Genomic DNA, 17,665 nt, shown 5'->3' on the forward strand with positions numbered 1-17,665 from the left:
TGGTCTTCACTTGTTTAAATAAATTCATTTATTTTTTTTACTTTGCTTCTTATAACTTTCAGAAAGACAACTTTAGAGAAAAAATACAACCTTAAAAATGATTTTAGAATTTTTAAACACATACCTTTTTACCTTTTAAATTCCTTCCTCTTCTTTCCTGACAATTTAAATCAATGTTCAAGTATTTTTTTATTGTGAAAAATAATAAATACATTTTAATTTGATTCTTCATTTTAGCTTCTGTTTTTTCGACAAAGAATATTTGTGAAATATTTCTTCAAACTTATTGTGATTAGAATTCCCAAAAATTATTCTGGCAAATCCAGAAAATCTTTAGAATCAAATTTAAATCTTATTCCAAAGTCTTTTGAATTTCTTTTAAACATTTTTGTTCTGGAAAATCTAGAAGAAATAATGATTTGTCTTTGTTAGAAATATAGCTTGGTCCAATTTGTTATATATTCTAACAAAGTGCAGATTGGATTTTAACCTATTTAAAACATGTCATCAACATTCTAAAATTCATCTTAATCAGGAGAAATTACTAATGATGTTCCATAAATTATTATTATTATTATTATTTATTTTTTTTTCAAAAAGACTCAAATTAGCTACTTTTTCCTCTTCATTTTTTTTGGTTGAAACTTTGAATTTTAAAGAGTGGAAATTGAAGATAAACTATGTTTCAAAATTGTATTTTAATTTTTTTCATGTTTTCTCTTCTTTTAAATCGTTCAATTAAGTGTTTTTTTTAATCATTTATTCTCTACGACGGAATGACAGACAGAAATACCCATTTTTTTATATATAGAGATTTATTTATTAAAGGTAAATTGAGCAAATTGGCTATTTCTGGCCATTTATTTAAGTGTGTATCAAACTGGTAGCCCTTGGCATTAATCAGTACCCAAGAAGTAGCTCTTGGTTTCAAAAAGGTTGGTGACCCCTGCTGTAGTGTATATCAGAGCTATTTAACAAAATAGTTTCAGAGGCTATTCTGTTCATAACTTTTATGGACAGAATTTCTAGGCGCAGTCAAGGCTTTGAAGAGATCCGGTTTGTTGGCTGCAGGATTAGGTCTCTGCTTTTTGCAGACGATGTGGTCCTGATGGCTTCATCTGACCGGGATCTTCAGCTCTCACTGGATCGGTTCGCAGCCGAGTGTGAAGCGACCGGAATGAGAATCAGCACCTCCAAGTCCGAGTCCATGGTTCTCGCCCGGAAAAGGGTGGAGTACCATCTCCGGGTTGGGGAGGAGACCCTGCCCCAAGTGGAGGAGTTCAAGTACCTAGGAGTCTTGTTCACGAGTGAGGGAAGAGTGGATCGTGAGATCGACAGGCGGATCGGTGCGGCGTCTTCAGTAATGCGGACGTTGTACCGATCCGTTGTGGTGAAGAAGGAGCTGAGCCGGAAGGCAAAGCTCTCAATTTACTGGTCGATCTACGTTCCCATCCTCACCTATGGTCATGAGCTTTGGGTCATGACCGAAAGGATAAGATCACGGGTACAAGCGGCCCAAATTAGTTACCTCCGCTCTCCCTTAGAGATAGGGTGAGAAGCTCTGCCATCCGGGAGGAACTCAAAGTAAAACCACTGCTCCTCCGGATCGAGAGGAACCAGATAAGGTAGTTCGGGCATCTGGTCAGGATGCCACCCGAACGCCACTTTAGGGAGGTGTTTCGTAGGAGGCCACGGGGAAGACCCAGGACACGTTGGGAAGACTATGTCTCCCGGCTGGCCTGGGAACGCCTCGGGATCCCCTGGGAAGAGCTGGACGAGGCGGCTGGGGAGAGGGAAGTCTGGGCTTTCCTGCTTAGGCTGCCGCCCCCGCGACCCAAACTCGGATTAGCGGAAGAAGATGGAATGATGGATGGTTTCAGAGGCCACATTTCGAGAAAGCTAAGGACCGCGGGGCCGGACTTCTCTTTGCACTGTTGTTTATATTTTAGTGTATGTGCCTCACAATACGAAGGTCTTGGGTTTGATAATAAATTGGTATATTAGCTTAAAAATGGCAGCAGGAGACCGGGATCTTCAGCTCTCACTGGGTCGGTTCGCAGCCGAGTGTGAAGCGACCGGAATGAGAATCAGCACCTCCAAGTCCGAGTCCATGGTTCTCGCCCGGAAAAGGGTGGAGTGCCATCTCCGGGTTGGGGAGGAGACCCTGCCCCAAGTGGAGGAGTTCAAGTACCTAGGAGTCTTGTTCACGAGTGAGGGAAGAGTGGATCGTGAGATCGACAGGCGGATCGGTGCGGCGTCTTCAGTAATGCGGACGTTGTACCGATCCGTTGTGGTGAAGAAGGAGCTGAGCCGGAAGGCAAAGCTCTCAATTTACCGGTCCATCTACGTTCCCATCCTCACCTATGGTCATGAGCTTTGGGTCATGACCGAAAGGATAAGATCACGGGTACAAGCGGCCCAAATGAGTTTCCAGGTCTCTCCCTTAGAGATAGAGTGAGAAGCTCTGCCATCCGGGAGGAACTCAAAGTAAAGCCGCTGCTCCTCCGGATCGAGAGGAGCCAGATAAGGTAGTTCGGGCATTTGGTCAGGATGCCACCCGAACGCCACCTTAGGGAGGTGTTTCGTGCATGTCCGACCAGTAGGAGGCCACGGGGAAGACCCAGGACACGTTGGGAAGACTATGTCTCCCGGCTGGCCTGGGAACGCCTCGGGATTCCCTGGGAAGAGCTGGACGAGGTGGCTGGGGAGAGGAAAGTCTGGGCTTTCCTGCTTAGGCTGCTGCCCCCGCGACCCGACCTCGGATAAGCGGAAGAAGATGGAATGATGGATGGTTTCAAAGGCCACATTTCGAGAAAGCTAAGGACCGCGGGGCCGGACTTCTCTTTGAACTGTTGTTTTTATTTTAGTGTATGTGCCTCACAACACGAAGGTCTTGGGTTTGATAATAAATTGGTATATTAGCTTAAAAATGGCAGCAGGATAAAACTGAAAAATGTCTCACCAACCAAAAAAAAGCTGTGGAAATATTTCTGGTACTTCAAAGATGACCAGGGAAGTACTTGAAGACAATGGCTCACCCATTTGCAAAACCTGCCAAAATAAAGTTGTGGCTTAGGGGTCTAATATGTCTAATAAGGTGCAGCCAAAGTAAAGGTTGGACAAAATAACTGAGTTGTATTAGTTTAGAGGCAAGTTACTTCATGAAAAATTGAGTTGGTAGGAAGTTAAGTGTAAATGTAATTACCATGAATTGATTAACGTGGACCCCGACTTAAACAAGTTGAAAAACTTATTGGGGTGTTACCATTTAGTGGTCAATTGTACGGAATATGTACTGAACTGTGCAATCTACTAATAAAAGTATCAATCAATCAATCAATCAATCAATCAAAAATTGTGTCACTATCAGTAGTTTAGCGTTGAGTGTAAACAAACATCAACAGGCACCACAGTCAAGAGCTCCATTCAATGACTAGTTCATGTTAGAGATTGCGTCTTCACTTTTGTGTTGAAGAAACTATAGGCTGGTTTCGATCCTGGGCTCGGGATCTTTCTGTGTGGAGTTTGCATGTTCTCCCCGTGACTGCGTGGGTTCCCTCCGGGTACTCCGGCTTCCTCCCACTTCCAAAGACATGCACCTGGGGATAGGTTGATTGGCAACACTAAATTGGCCCTAGTGTGTGAATGTTGTCTGTCTATTTGTGTTGGCCCTGCGATGAGGTGGCGACTTGTCCAGGGTGTACCCCGCCTTCTGCCCTAATACAGCTGAGATAGACTCCAGCACCCCCGCCACTCCAAAAGGGACAAGCGGTAGACCATAAAGGGTTATACCTGAGAACTGGCCTCCCCTGCAGTGGACATTGGAGATGTAAAAATATCAATGTCAATACAACAGCAGTTTTTTAGGACTTCCTGCAAAAAAGCTATTCGAAGATCATCTATATGACAGTGCTTTGGTGTTTTTAGGTATTTGCTTCAAAACAGTCTTATACACGTTTTTTTTCAAAGAACTCGTGGTCCGGTCTGGAATATATACAGTACAGGCCAAAAGTTTGGACACACCTTCTCATTTCAATGCATTTTCATGACTATTTACATTGTTGAGTGTCAGTGAAGGCATCACGACTATGAATGAACACTTATTGGTTGGGGACATCTCTGCGCTGCTGACCCGTCTCAGCTCGGGATGGTCTCCTGCTGGCCCCACTATGGACTATGGACTCTAACTAGTATGTTAGAGCCACTATGGACTGGACTTTCACAATATTATGCAAGACCCACTCGACGTCAATTGCATCCGGTCTCCCCTAGAGAGGTGGGGAGTCACCCACATCTGCGGTCCTCTCCAAGGTTTCTCATAGTAATTCATATTGACATCCCGCTGGGTTGGGAGTTTTTCTTTGCCCTTATGTGGGCTCTGAACCGAGTATGTCGTTGTGGCTTGTGCAGCCCTTTGAGACACAAGTGATATAAGGCTATATAAATAAACATTGATTGATTGATATGGAGTTGTGTACTTAACAAAAAAAGGGGAAATAACTGAAAACATGTTTTATATTCCAGTTTACTCAAAATAGCCACCTTTTTCTCTAATTACTGCTTTGCACACTCTTGGCATTCTCTTGATGAGCTTCAAGAGGGAATCATCGGAATGTTTTTCACTTCACAGTTGTCATAGTTTTGATGCCTTTAGTGACAATCTAGTCAAAATAGTCATGAAAATAAAGAAAACACATTAAAATGAGAAGGTGTGTCCAAACTTGACATCCCACTGGGTTGGGAGTTTTTCCTTGCCCCTTATATGGGTTTTGAACCGAGGATGTCGTTGTGGCTTGTGCAGCCCTTTGAGACACTTGTGATTTAGGGCTATATAAATAAACATTGATTGATTGATATGGGGTTGTGTACTTAACAAAAAAAGGTGAAATAACTGAAAACATGTTTTATATTCCAGTTTACTCAAAATAGCCACCTTTTTCTCTGATTACTGCTTTGCACACTCTTGGCATTCTCTTGATGAGCTTCAAGAGGGAATCACCGGAATGTTTTTCACTTCACAGTTGTCATAGTTTTGATGCCTTTAGTGACAATCTAGTCAAAATAGTCATGAAAATAAAGAAAACACATTAAAATGAGAAGGTGTGTCCAAACTTGACATCCCACTGGGTTGGGAGTTTTTCCTTGCCCCTTATATGGGTTTTGAACCGAGGATGTCGTTGTGGCTTGTGCAGCCCTTTGAGACACTTGTGATTTAGGGCTATATAAATAAACATTGATTGATTGATATGGAGTTGTGTACTTAACAAAAAAAGGTGAAATAACTGAAAACATGTTTTATATTCCAGTTTACTCAAAATAGCCACCTTTTTCTCTGATTACTGCTTTGCACACTCTTGGCATTCTCTTGATGAGCTTCAAGAGGGAATCACCGGAATGTTTTTCACTTCACAGTTGTCATAGTTTTGATGCCTTTAGTGACAATCTAGTCAAAATAGTCATGAAAATAAAGAAAACACATTAAAATGAGAAGGTGTGTCCAAACTTGACATCACACTGGGTTGGGAGTTTTTCCTTGCCCTTATATGGGTTTTGAACCGAGGATGTCATTGTGGCTTGTGCAGCCCTTTGAGACACTTGTGATTTAGGGCTATATAAATAAACATTGATTGATTGATTGATATGGAGTTGTGTACTTAACCAAAAAAAGGTAAAATAACTGAAAATATGTTTTATATTCCAGTTTACTCAAAATAGCCACCTTTTTCTCTAATTACTGCTTTGCACACTCTTGGCATTCTCTTGATGAGCTTCAAGAGGGAATCATCGGAATGTTTTTCACTTCACAGTTGTCATAGTTTTGATGCCTTTAGTGACAATCTAGTCAAAATAGTTATAAAAATAAAGAAAACACATTAAAATGACAAGGGTGTGTCCAAACTTGACATCACACTGGGTTTGGGAGTTTTTTCCTTGCCCCTTATATGGGTTTTGAACCGAGGATGTCGTTGTGGCTTTTGCAGCCCTTTGAGACACTTGTGATTTAGGGCTATATAAATAAACATTGATTGATTGATATGGAGTTGTGTACTTAACAAAAAAAGGTGAAATAACTGAAAACATGTTTTATATTCCAGTTTACTCAAAATAGCCACCTTTTTCTCTAATTACTGCTTTGCACACTCTCGATGAGCTTCAAGAGGGAATCATCGGAATGTTTTTCACTTCACAGTTGTCATAGTTTTGATGCCTTTAGTGACAATCTAGTCAAAAATAGTCATGAAAATAAAGAAAACACATTAAAATGAGAAGGTGTGTCCCAAACTTGACATCCCACTGGGTTGGGAGTTTTTCCTTGCCCTTATATGGGTTTTGAACCGAGGATGTCGTTGTGGCTTGTGCAGCCCTTTGAGACACTTGTGATTTAGGGCTATATAAATAAACATCGATTGATTGATTGATTGATATGGAGTTGTGTACTTAACAAAAAAAGGTGCAATAACTGAAAACATGTTTTATATTCCAGTTTACTCAAAATAGCCACCTTTTTCTCTAATTACTGCTTTGCACACTCTTGGCATTCTCTCGATGAGCTTCAAGAGGGAATCACCGGAATGTTTTTCACTTCACAGTTGTCATAGTTTTGATGCCTTTAGTGACAATCTAGTCAAAATAGTTATAAAAATAAAGAAAACACATTAAAATGAGAAGGTGTGTCCAAACTTGACATCCCACTGGGTTGGGAGTTTTTCCTTGTCCTTATATGGGTTTTGAACCGAGGATGTCGTTGTGGCTTGTGCAGCCCTTTGAGACACTAATGATATAAGGCTATATAAATAAACATTGGTTGATATGGAGTTGTGTACTTAACAAAAAAAGGTAAAATAACTGAAAATATGTTTTATATTCCAGTTTACTCAAAATAGCCACCTTTTTCTCTGATTACTGCTTTGCACACTCTTGGCATTCTCTTGATGAGCTTCAAAATGGAATCACCGGAATGTTTTTCACTTCACAGTTGTCATAGTTTTGATGCCTTTAGCAACAATCTAGTCAAAATACTTATAAAAATAAAGAAAACACATTAAAATGAGAAGGTGTGTCCAAACTTGACATCCCACTGGGTTGGGAGTTTTTCCTTGCCCCTTATATGGATTTTGAACCGAGGATGTTGTTGTGGCTTGTGCAGCCCTTTGAGACACTTGTGATTTAGGGCTATATAAATAAACATTGATTGATATGGAGTTGTGTACTTAACAAAAAAAGGTGAAATAACTGAAAACATGTTTTATATTCCAGTTTACTCAAAATAGCCACCTTTTTCTCTAATTACTGCTTTGCACACTCTTGGCATTCTCTTGATGAGCTTCAAGAGGGAATCACCGGAATGTTTTTCACTTCACAGTTGTCATAGTTTTGATGCTTTTGGTGACAATCTAGTCAAAATAGTCATGAAAATAAAGAAAACACATTAAAATGAGATGGTGTGTCCAAACTTGACATCACACTGGGTTGGGAGTTTTTCCTTGCCCCTTATATGGGTTTTGAACCGAGGATGTCGTTGTGGCTTGTGCAGCCCTTTGAGATACTTGTGATTTAGGGCTATATAAATAAACATTGATTGATTGATTGATATGGAGTTGTGTACTTAACAAAAAAAGGTGCAATAACTGAAAACATGTTTTATATTCCAGTTTACTCAAAATAGCCACCTTTTTCTCTAATTACTGCTTTGCATTCTCTCGATGAGCTTCAAGAGGGAATCACCGGAATGTTTTTCACTTCACAGTTGTCATAGTTTTGATGCCTTTAGTGACAATCTAGTCAAAATAGTTATAAAAATAAAGAAAACACATTAAAATGAGAAGGTGTGTCCAAACTTGACATCCCACTGGGTTGGGAGTTTTTCCTTGCCCTTATATGGGTTTTGAACCGAGAATGTCGTTGTGGCTTGTGCAGCCCTTTGAGATACTTGTGATTTAGGGCTATATAAATAAACATTGATTGATTGATTGATATGGAGTTGTGTACTTAACAAAAAAAGGTGCAATAACTGAAAACATGTTTTATATTCCAGTTTACTCAAAATAGCCACCTTTTTCTCTGATTACTGCTTTGCACACTCTTGGCATTCTCTTGATGAGCTTCAAGAGGGAATCATCGGAATGTTTTTCACTTCACAGTTGTCATAGTTTTGATGCCTTTAGTGACAATCTAGTCAAAATAGTTATAAAAATAAAGAAAACACATTAAAATGAGAAGGTGTGTCCAAACTTGACATCCCACTGGGTTGGGAGTTTTTCCTTGCCCTTATATGGGTTTTGAACCGAGGATGTCGTTGTGGCTTGTGCAGCCCTTTGAGACACTTCTGATTTAGGGCTATATAAATAAACATTGATTGAGTGATTGATATGGAGTTGTGTACTTAACAAAAAAAGGTGAAATAACTGAAAACATGTTTTATATTCCAGTTTACTCAAAATAGCCACCTTTTTCTCTAATTACTGCTTTGCACACTCTTGGCATTCTCTTGATGAGCTTCAAGAGAGAATCACCGGAATGTTTTTCACTTCACAGTTTTGATGCCTTTAGTGACAATCTAGTCAAAATAGTCATGAAAATAAAGAAAACACATTAAAATGAGAAGGTGTGTCCAAACTTGACATCCCACTGGGTTGGGAGTTTTTCCTTGCCCCTTATATGGGTTTTGAACCGAGGATGTCGTTGTGGCTTGTGCAGCCCTTTGAGACACTTGTGATTTAGGGCTATATAAATAAACATTGATTGATATGGAGTTGTGTACTTGACAAAAAAAGGTGAAATAACTGAAAACATGTTTTATATTCCAGTTTACTCAAAATAGCCACCTTTTTCTCTAATTACTGCTTTGCACACTCTTGGCATTCTCTTGATGAGCTTCAAGAGGGAATCATCGGAACGTTTTTCACTTCACAGTTGTCATAGTTTTGATGCCTTTAGTGACAATCTAGTCAAAATAGTTATAAAAATAAAGAAAACACATTAAAATGAGAAGGTGCGTCCAAACTTGACATCCCACTGGGTTGGGAGTTTTTCCTTGCCCCTTATATGGGTTTTGAACCGAGGATGTCGTTGTGGCTTGTGCAGCCCTTTGAGACACTTGTGATTTAGGGCTATATAAATAAACATTGATTGATTGATATGGAGTTGTGTACTTGACAAAAAAAGGTGAAATAACTGAAAATGTTTTATATTCCAGTTTACTCAAAATAGCCACCTTTTTCTCTAATTACTGCTTTGAACACTCTTGGCATTCTCTTGATGAGCTTCAAGAGGGAATCATCGGAATGTTTTTCACTTCACAGTTTTGATGCCTTTAGTGACAATCTAGTCAAAATAGTCATGAAAATAAAGAAAACACATTAAAATGAGAAGGTGTGTCCAAACTTGACATCCCACTGGGTTGGGAGTTTTTCCTTGCCCTTATATGGGTTTTGAACCGAGGATGTCGTTGTGGCTTGTGCAGCCCTTTGAGACACTTGTGATTTAGGGCTTTATAAATAAACATCGATTGATTGATTCATATGGAGTTGTGTACTTAACAAAAAAAGGTAAAATAACTGAAAACATGTTTTATATTCCAGTTTACTCAAAATAGCCACCTTTTTCTCTAATTACTGCTTTGCACACTCTTGGCATTCTCTTGATGAGCTTCAAGAGGGAATCACCGGAATGTTTTTCACTTCACAGTTGTCATAGTTTTGATGCCTTTAGTGACAATCCAGTCAAAATAGTTATAAAAATAAAGAAAACACATTAAAATGAGAAGGTGTGTCCAAACTTGACATCCCACTGGGTTGGGAGTTTTTCCTTGTCCTTATATGGGTTTTGAACCGAGGATGTCGTTGTGGCTTGTGCAGCCCTTTGAGACACTTGTGATTTAGGGCTATATGAATAAACATTGATTGATTGATTGATTGATATGGAGTTGTGTACTTAACCAAAAAAAGGTAAAATAACTGAAAACATGTTTTATATTCCAGTTTACTCAAAATAGCCACCTTTTTCTCTGATTACTGCTTTGCACACTCTTGGCATTCTCTTGATGAGCTTCAAGAGGGAATCATCGGACTGTTTTTCACTTCACAGTTGTCATAGTTTTGATGCCTTTAGCAACAATCTAGTCAAAATAGTTATAAAAATAAAGAAAACACATTAAAATGAGAAGGTGTGTCCCAAACTTGACATCCCACTGGGTTGGGAGTTTTTCCTTGCCCTTACATGGGTTTTGAACCGAGGATGTCGTTGTGGCTTGTGCAGCCCTTTGAGATACTTGTGATTTAGGGCTATATAAATAAACATTGATTGATATGGAGTTGTGTACTTAACCAAAAAAAGGTAAAATAACTGAAAACATGTTTTATATTCCAGTTTACTCAAAATAGCCACCTTTTTCTCTGATTACTGCTTTGCACACTCTTGGCATTCTCTTGATGAGCTTCAAGAGGGAATCATCGGAATGTTTTTCACTTCACAGTTGTCATAGTTTTGATGCTTTTGGTGACAATCTAGTCAAAATAGTCATGAAAATAAAGAAAACACATTAAAATGAGAAAGTGTGTCCAAACTTGAAATCACACTGGGTTGGGAGTTTTTCCTTGCCCCTTATATGGGTTTTGAACCGAGGATGTCGTTGTGGCTTGTGCAGCCCTTTGAGACACAAGTGATATAAGGCTATATAAATAAACATTGATTGATATGGAGTTGTGTACTTAACAAAAAAAAGGTGAAATAACTGAAAATAAGTTTTATATTCCAGTTTACTCAAAATAGCCACCTTTTTCTCTGTTACTGCTTTGCACACTCTTGGCATTCTCTTGATGAGCTTCAAGAGGGAATCATCGGAATGTTTTTCACTTCACACAATCTAGTCAAAATAGTTATAAAAATAAAGAAAACACATTAAAATGAGAAGGTGTGTCCAAACTTGACATCCCACTGGGTTGGGAGTTTTTCCTTGTCCTTATATGGGTTTTGAACCGAGGATGTCGTTGTGGCTTGTGCAGCCCTTTGAGATACTTGTGATTTAGGGCTATATAAATAAACATTGATTGATTGATTGATTGATTGATTGATTGATATGGAGTTGTGTACTTGACAAAAAAAGGTGAAATAACTGAAAACATGTTTTATATTCCAGTTTACTCAAAATAGCCACCTTTTTCTCTAATTACTGCTTTGCACACTCTTGGCATTCTCTTGATGAGCTTCAAGAGGGAATCACCGGAATGTTTTTCACTTCACAGTTGTCATAGTTTTGATGCCTTTAGTGACAATCTAGTCAAAATAGTCATAAAAATAAAGAAAACACAATAAAATGAGAAGGTGTGTCCAAACTTGAAATCACACTGGGTTGGGAGTTTTTCCTTGCCCTTATATGGGTTTTGAACCGAGGATGTCGTTGTGGCTTGTGCAGCCCTTTGAGACACTTGTGATTTAGGGCTATATAAATAAACATCGATTGATTGATTGATTGATATGGAGTTGTGTACTTAACAAAAAAAGGTGCAATAACTGAAAACATGTTTTATATTCCAGTTTACTCAAAATAGCCACCTTTTTCTCTGATTACTGCTTTGCACACTCTTGGCATTCTCTTGATGAGCTTCAAGAGGGAATCACTGGAATGTTTTTCACTTCACAGTTGTCATAGTTTTGATGCCTTTAGTGACAATCTAGTCAAAATAGTCATAAAAATAAAGAAAACACAATAAAATGAGAAGGTGTGTCCAAACTTGACATCCCACTGGGTTGGGAGTTTTTCTTTGCCCCTTATATGGGTTTTGAACCGAGGATGTCGTTGTGGCTTGTGCAGCCCTTTGAGATACTTGTGATTTAGGGCTATATAAATAAACATTGATTGATTGATTGATATGGAGTTGTGTACTTAACAAAAAAAGGTGAAATAACTGAAAACATGTTTTATATTCCAGTTTACTCAAAATAGCCACCTTTTTCTCTGATTACTGCTTTGCACACTCTTGGCATTCTCTTGATGAGCTTCAAGAGGGAATCACCGGAATGGTTTTCACTTCACAGTTGTCATAGTTTTGATGCCTTTAGTGACAATCTAGTCAAAATAGTTATAAAAATAAAGAAAACACATTAAAATGAGAAGGTGTGTCCAAACTTGACATCCCACTGGGTTGGGAGTTTTTCCTTGCCCCTTATATGGGTTTTGAACCGAGGATGTCGTTGTGGCTTGTGCAGCCCTTTGAGACACTTGTGATTTAGGGCTATATAAATAAACATTGATTGATTGATTGATATGGAGTTGTGTACTTAACCAAAAAAAGGTAAAATGACTGAAAATATGTTTTATATTCCAGTTTACTCAAAATAGCCACCTTTTTCTCTGATTACTGCTTTGCACACTCTTGGCATTCTCTTGATGAGCTTCAAGAGGGAATCATCGGAATGTTTTTCACTTCACAGTTGTCATAGTTTTGATGCCTTTAGTGACAATCTAGTCAAAATAGTTATAAAAATAAAGAAAACACATTAAAATGAGAAGGTGTGTCCAAACTTGACATCCCACTGGGTTGGGAGTTTTTCCTTGCCCTTATATGGGTTTTGAACCGAGGATGTCGTTGTGGCTTGTGCAGCCCTTTGAGACACTTCTGATTTAGGGCTATATAAATAAACATTGATTGAGTGATTGATATGGAGTTGTGTACTTAACAAAAAAAGGTGAAATAACTGAAAACATGTTTTATATTCCAGTTTACTCAAAATAGCCACCTTTTTCTCTAATTACTGCTTTGCACACTCTTGGCATTCTCTTGATGAGCTTCAAGAGAGAATCACCGGAATGTTTTTCACTTCACAGTTTTGATGCCTTTAGTGACAATCTAGTCAAAATAGTCATGAAAATAAAGAAAACACATTAAAATGAGAAGGTGTGTCCAAACTTGACATCCCACTGGGTTGGGAGTTTTTCCTTGCCCCTTATATGGGTTTTGAACCGAGGATGTCGTTGTGGCTTGTGCAGCCCTTTGAGACACTTGTGATTTAGGGCTATATAAATAAACATTGATTGATATGGAGTTGTGTACTTGACAAAAAAAGGTGAAATAACTGAAAACATGTTTTATATTCCAGTTTACTCAAAATAGCCACCTTTTTCTCTAATTACTGCTTTGCACACTCTTGGCATTCTCTTGATGAGCTTCAAGAGGGAATCATCGGAACGTTTTTCACTTCACAGTTGTCATAGTTTTGATGCCTTTAGTGACAATCTAGTCAAAATAGTTATAAAAATAAAGAAAACACATTAAAATGAGAAGGTGCGTCCAAACTTGACATCCCACTGGGTTGGGAGTTTTTCCTTGCCCCTTATATGGGTTTTGAACCGAGGATGTCGTTGTGGCTTGTGCAGCCCTTTGAGACACTTGTGATTTAGGGCTATATAAATAAACATTGATTGATTGATATGGAGTTGTGTACTTGACAAAAAAAGGTGAAATAACTGAAAATGTTTTATATTCCAGTTTACTCAAAATAGCCACCTTTTTCTCTAATTACTGCTTTGAACACTCTTGGCATTCTCTTGATGAGCTTCAAGAGGGAATCATCGGAATGTTTTTCACTTCACAGTTTTGATGCCTTTAGTGACAATCTAGTCAAAATAGTCATGAAAATAAAGAAAACACATTAAAATGAGAAGGTGTGTCCAAACTTGACATCCCACTGGGTTGGGAGTTTTTCCTTGCCCTTATATGGGTTTTGAACCGAGGATGTCGTTGTGGCTTGTGCAGCCCTTTGAGACACTTGTGATTTAGGGCTTTATAAATAAACATCGATTGATTGATTCATATGGAGTTGTGTACTTAACAAAAAAAGGTAAAATAACTGAAAACATGTTTTATATTCCAGTTTACTCAAAATAGCCACCTTTTTCTCTAATTACTGCTTTGCACACTCTTGGCATTCTCTTGATGAGCTTCAAGAGGGAATCACCGGAATGTTTTTCACTTCACAGTTGTCATAGTTTTGATGCCTTTAGTGACAATCCAGTCAAAATAGTTATAAAAATAAAGAAAACACATTAAAATGAGAAGGTGTGTCCAAACTTGACATCCCACTGGGTTGGGAGTTTTTCCTTGCCCCTTATATGGGTTTGAACCGAGGATGTCGTTGTGGCTTGTGCAGCCCTTTGAGACACTTGTGATTTAGGGCTATATAAATAAACATTGATTGATTGATTGATATGGAGTTGTGTACTTAGCAAAAAAAGGTGCAATAACTGAAAACAAGTTTTATATTCCAGTTTACTCAAAATAGCCACCTTTTTCTCTAATTTTACTGCTTGGCATTCTCTTGATGAGCTTCAAGAGGGAATCATCGGAATGTTTTTCACTTCACAGTTGTCATAGTTTTGATGCTTTTGGTGACAATCTAGTCAAAATAGTCATGAAAATAAAGAAAACGTATCTCAATGAGAAGGTGTGTCCAAACTTTTGGTCAGTACATATACATACATATACTTTGTGTTCACTCCCTGTGTTTAGTATACAGCACTCACAAAGTTTTTAGACATCCGGCCCTACAGAACCCTTGTGACGGAACAAGAAGGCACCCCCGCCTCCACGGACCAACTAAATCCGACCCCTGCACACTCCAGTCCTGACACTGCCAAACGCCCAATGTCCAGTACGCCCTGCATGTCTCACTGCCCTCCAACAGCGAGACGGACCGCAAAACCCACAAGGTGTGTGTGTCATCGCTGGATCAACAAAACTGCTAGCTCTGTTAGATATGCACTTCAAACAGTCCTTTCCATTTTGTCGGTCACATCTCTACACATTGGGACCAAGATCTATAGGCATCGATCATCAGTTTGTCACAACTGCAAGGCTTCAAACAAGTTGCGTCCAGAGGGACTGGGCCACTAATCCCAGAGCTCCATTCGCGCCACCAGCAGGCTATTGTGGTCCACGCTGCCCATCCCCCCCCCACCAGAGAACAGCGAGCCACACAGAAAGCACCGAACTCTGAACAGCAGGCATATGCACTCAGAGGCCTAGAGACGGCCAAAATGAGAACTCAATCGATAATGTTAAAAGTCATCACATTTGTAAACAAACATAGTAGATAAAATGTGTGTTTCTAGATGAAAGTGTTGGTCGAAAGCAAAGTCAGCACTTAATTCAGATTTTTTGTTGAATCCAATCTTTTAATGTACGGTATTTTCTGGACACGGGATTATAAGGCGCACTGCCGATGAGTGGTCTACTTTTGATCTTTTTGCATATATAAATCGCACCGGATTACAGGGCGCTATAAAGGAGACATATTTTCTTTTTCTAAATTGAAAACACTTCAGTAGTGAAGCAACCGGAATGAGAATCAGCACCTCCAAGTCCGAGTCCATGGTTCTCGCCCGGAAAAGGGTGGAGTGCCATCTACGGGTTGGGGAGGAGACCCTGCCCCAAGTGGAGGAGTTCAAGTACCTAGGAGTCTTGTTCGCGAGTGAGGGAAGAGTGGATCGTGAGATCGACAGGCGGATCGGTGCGGCGTCTTCAGTAATGCGGACGTTGTACCGATCCGTTGTGGTGAAGAAGGAGCTGAGCCGGAAGGCAAAGCTCTCAATTTACCGGTCGATCTACGTTCCCATCCTCACCTATGGTCATGAGCTTTGGGTCATGACCGAAAGGATAAGATCACGGGTACAAGCGGCCCAAATGAGTTTGGGTCTCTCCCTTAGAGATAGGGTGAGAAGCTCTGCCATCCGGGAGGAACTCAAAGTAAAGCCGCTGCTCCTCCACATGGAGAGGAGCCAGATGAGGTGGTTCGGGCATCTGGTCAGGATGCCACCCGAACGCCTCCCTAGGGAGGTGTTTAGGGCACGTCCAACCAGTAGGAGGCCACGGGGAAGACCCAGGACACGTTGGGAAGACTATGTCTCCCGGCTGGCCTGGGAACGCCTCGGGATCCCCCGGGAAGAGCTAGACGAAGTGGCTGGGGAGAGGGAAGTCTGGGTTTCCCTGCTTAGGCTGTTGCCCCCGCGACCCGACCTCGGATAAGCGGAAGATGATGGATGGATGGATGGAAAACACTTCCTTGAGGTCTATATAAAATACAATGGTGGTTCTTTGGTCAAAATATTGCATGGGTTATGTTTTACAGATCATCTTCAAGCCCTTCTCTGGCAGTCGCTTCCCGATGCGCCGTTTTGTGGGCGGTCTTATTGAAGTGGCTCACCTTCGGCAGCGTCTTCTCCCCGTCATTTTTGTTGTAGCGGTGTACCGTGCAAGGACGAAAGTGGAAGAAGTGTCAAAAGATGGAGCTAACTGTTTTAACATTCAGACTTCACTTAAATCAATAACAGAGCAATTTCAAAGGGGTTAAAAACAATAAAAATCAGTTCCCAGTGGCTTGTTGTATTTTTTGAAGTTTTTTTCAAAATTTTACCGGTCCCCGAATATCCCTAAAAAAACTTTAAAATGCTTGATTTTCGCTATTTGCGATGCGACTATTCATTTCCCTGTGACGTCACACAGTGCTGCCAATGTAAACAAACAATGGGAATACCACAGCAAGATATAGCGACATTAGCTCGGATTCAGACTCGGATTCCAGCAATTTAAGCGATTTAACAGATTATGCATGTATTGAAACAGATGGTTGGAGTATGAAAATATTGGAGAAGAAACTGAAGCTATTGAGCGAATAGCTATTGACGCTATTCATAGCCATAGCATGGCCGAATAGCTGCGTTAGCATCGCCGGTAAAATGTGCGGACCAAACGATCAGGACTTTCGCATCTTTTGACACTGGAGCAACTTAAATCCTTCGATTGGTAAGTGTTTTTTTCGCATTAAATGTGGGTGGAAGGAAATGTAATATAGTTGCAAATGCATCTGCAGGTTATCCATACATCTCTGTGCCATGTCTGCTTTAGCACCGCCGGTAAATAGCATGTTAGCATGGATTAGCGTAGCATGGATTAGCTGGCAGTTAACATCAACAAAACTCACTTTTGTGATTTCGTTGACTATCGTTACAAATGCATCTGCAGGTTATCCATACATCTCAGTGCCATGTCTGCTTTAGCACCGCCGGTAAATAGCATGTAAGCATCGATTAGCATAGCATGTTAGCATCGATTAGCTGGCAGTCAACATCAACAAAACTCACCTTTGTGAATTTGTTGACTTTACAGTTGCAAATGCATCTGCAGGTTATCCATACATCTCTGTGCCATGTCTGCTTTAGCACCGCCGGTAAATAGCATGTTAGCATCGGTTAGCGTAGCATGTTAGCATCGATTAGCTGGCAGTCACGCCGCAACCAAATATGTCTAATTAGCATATAAGTCAAAAACCGGCAGTTTTCGGTGAGAAAATTGTGGTAATAAGTCGGCTCTTACTGGAGACATCAGCGGAGCTTCTGTCCTGCTGCAGCTGCGTGATTTCCCTCAGAGACACTCACGGTCAACACACCCGTGGCCACACCCCTCCGACTTTCAAATACTATTTCATCTCACTAAAACACTAGCAACACAATAGGCAGATAAGGGATTTTCCAGAATTATCCTAGTAAATGTGTCTAATAACATCTGAATCGCTCCCACTTGCAATCGCCTTTTTTTTCCTAATCGTTCACTCTAAATTTCCTCATCCACGAATCTTTCATCCTCGCTCAAATTAATGGGAAATTGTCGCT

General features: G+C 40.0%; 1 protein-coding gene across 1 annotated transcript in view; it reads right to left on the reverse strand.

Annotated features, from left to right (window-relative positions):
- The window catches only part of zgc:154058 (Transmembrane protein 150A-like), a 123,657-nt gene that overhangs the window by 34,178 nt on the left and 71,814 nt on the right, over positions 1–17,665 (reverse strand). The window lies entirely within an intron of this gene.

Source organism: Nerophis ophidion, linkage group LG09 (assembly GCF_033978795.1).
Source record: "Nerophis ophidion isolate RoL-2023_Sa linkage group LG09, RoL_Noph_v1.0, whole genome shotgun sequence".
Lineage (NCBI taxonomy): Eukaryota > Metazoa > Chordata > Actinopteri > Syngnathiformes > Syngnathidae > Nerophis > Nerophis ophidion.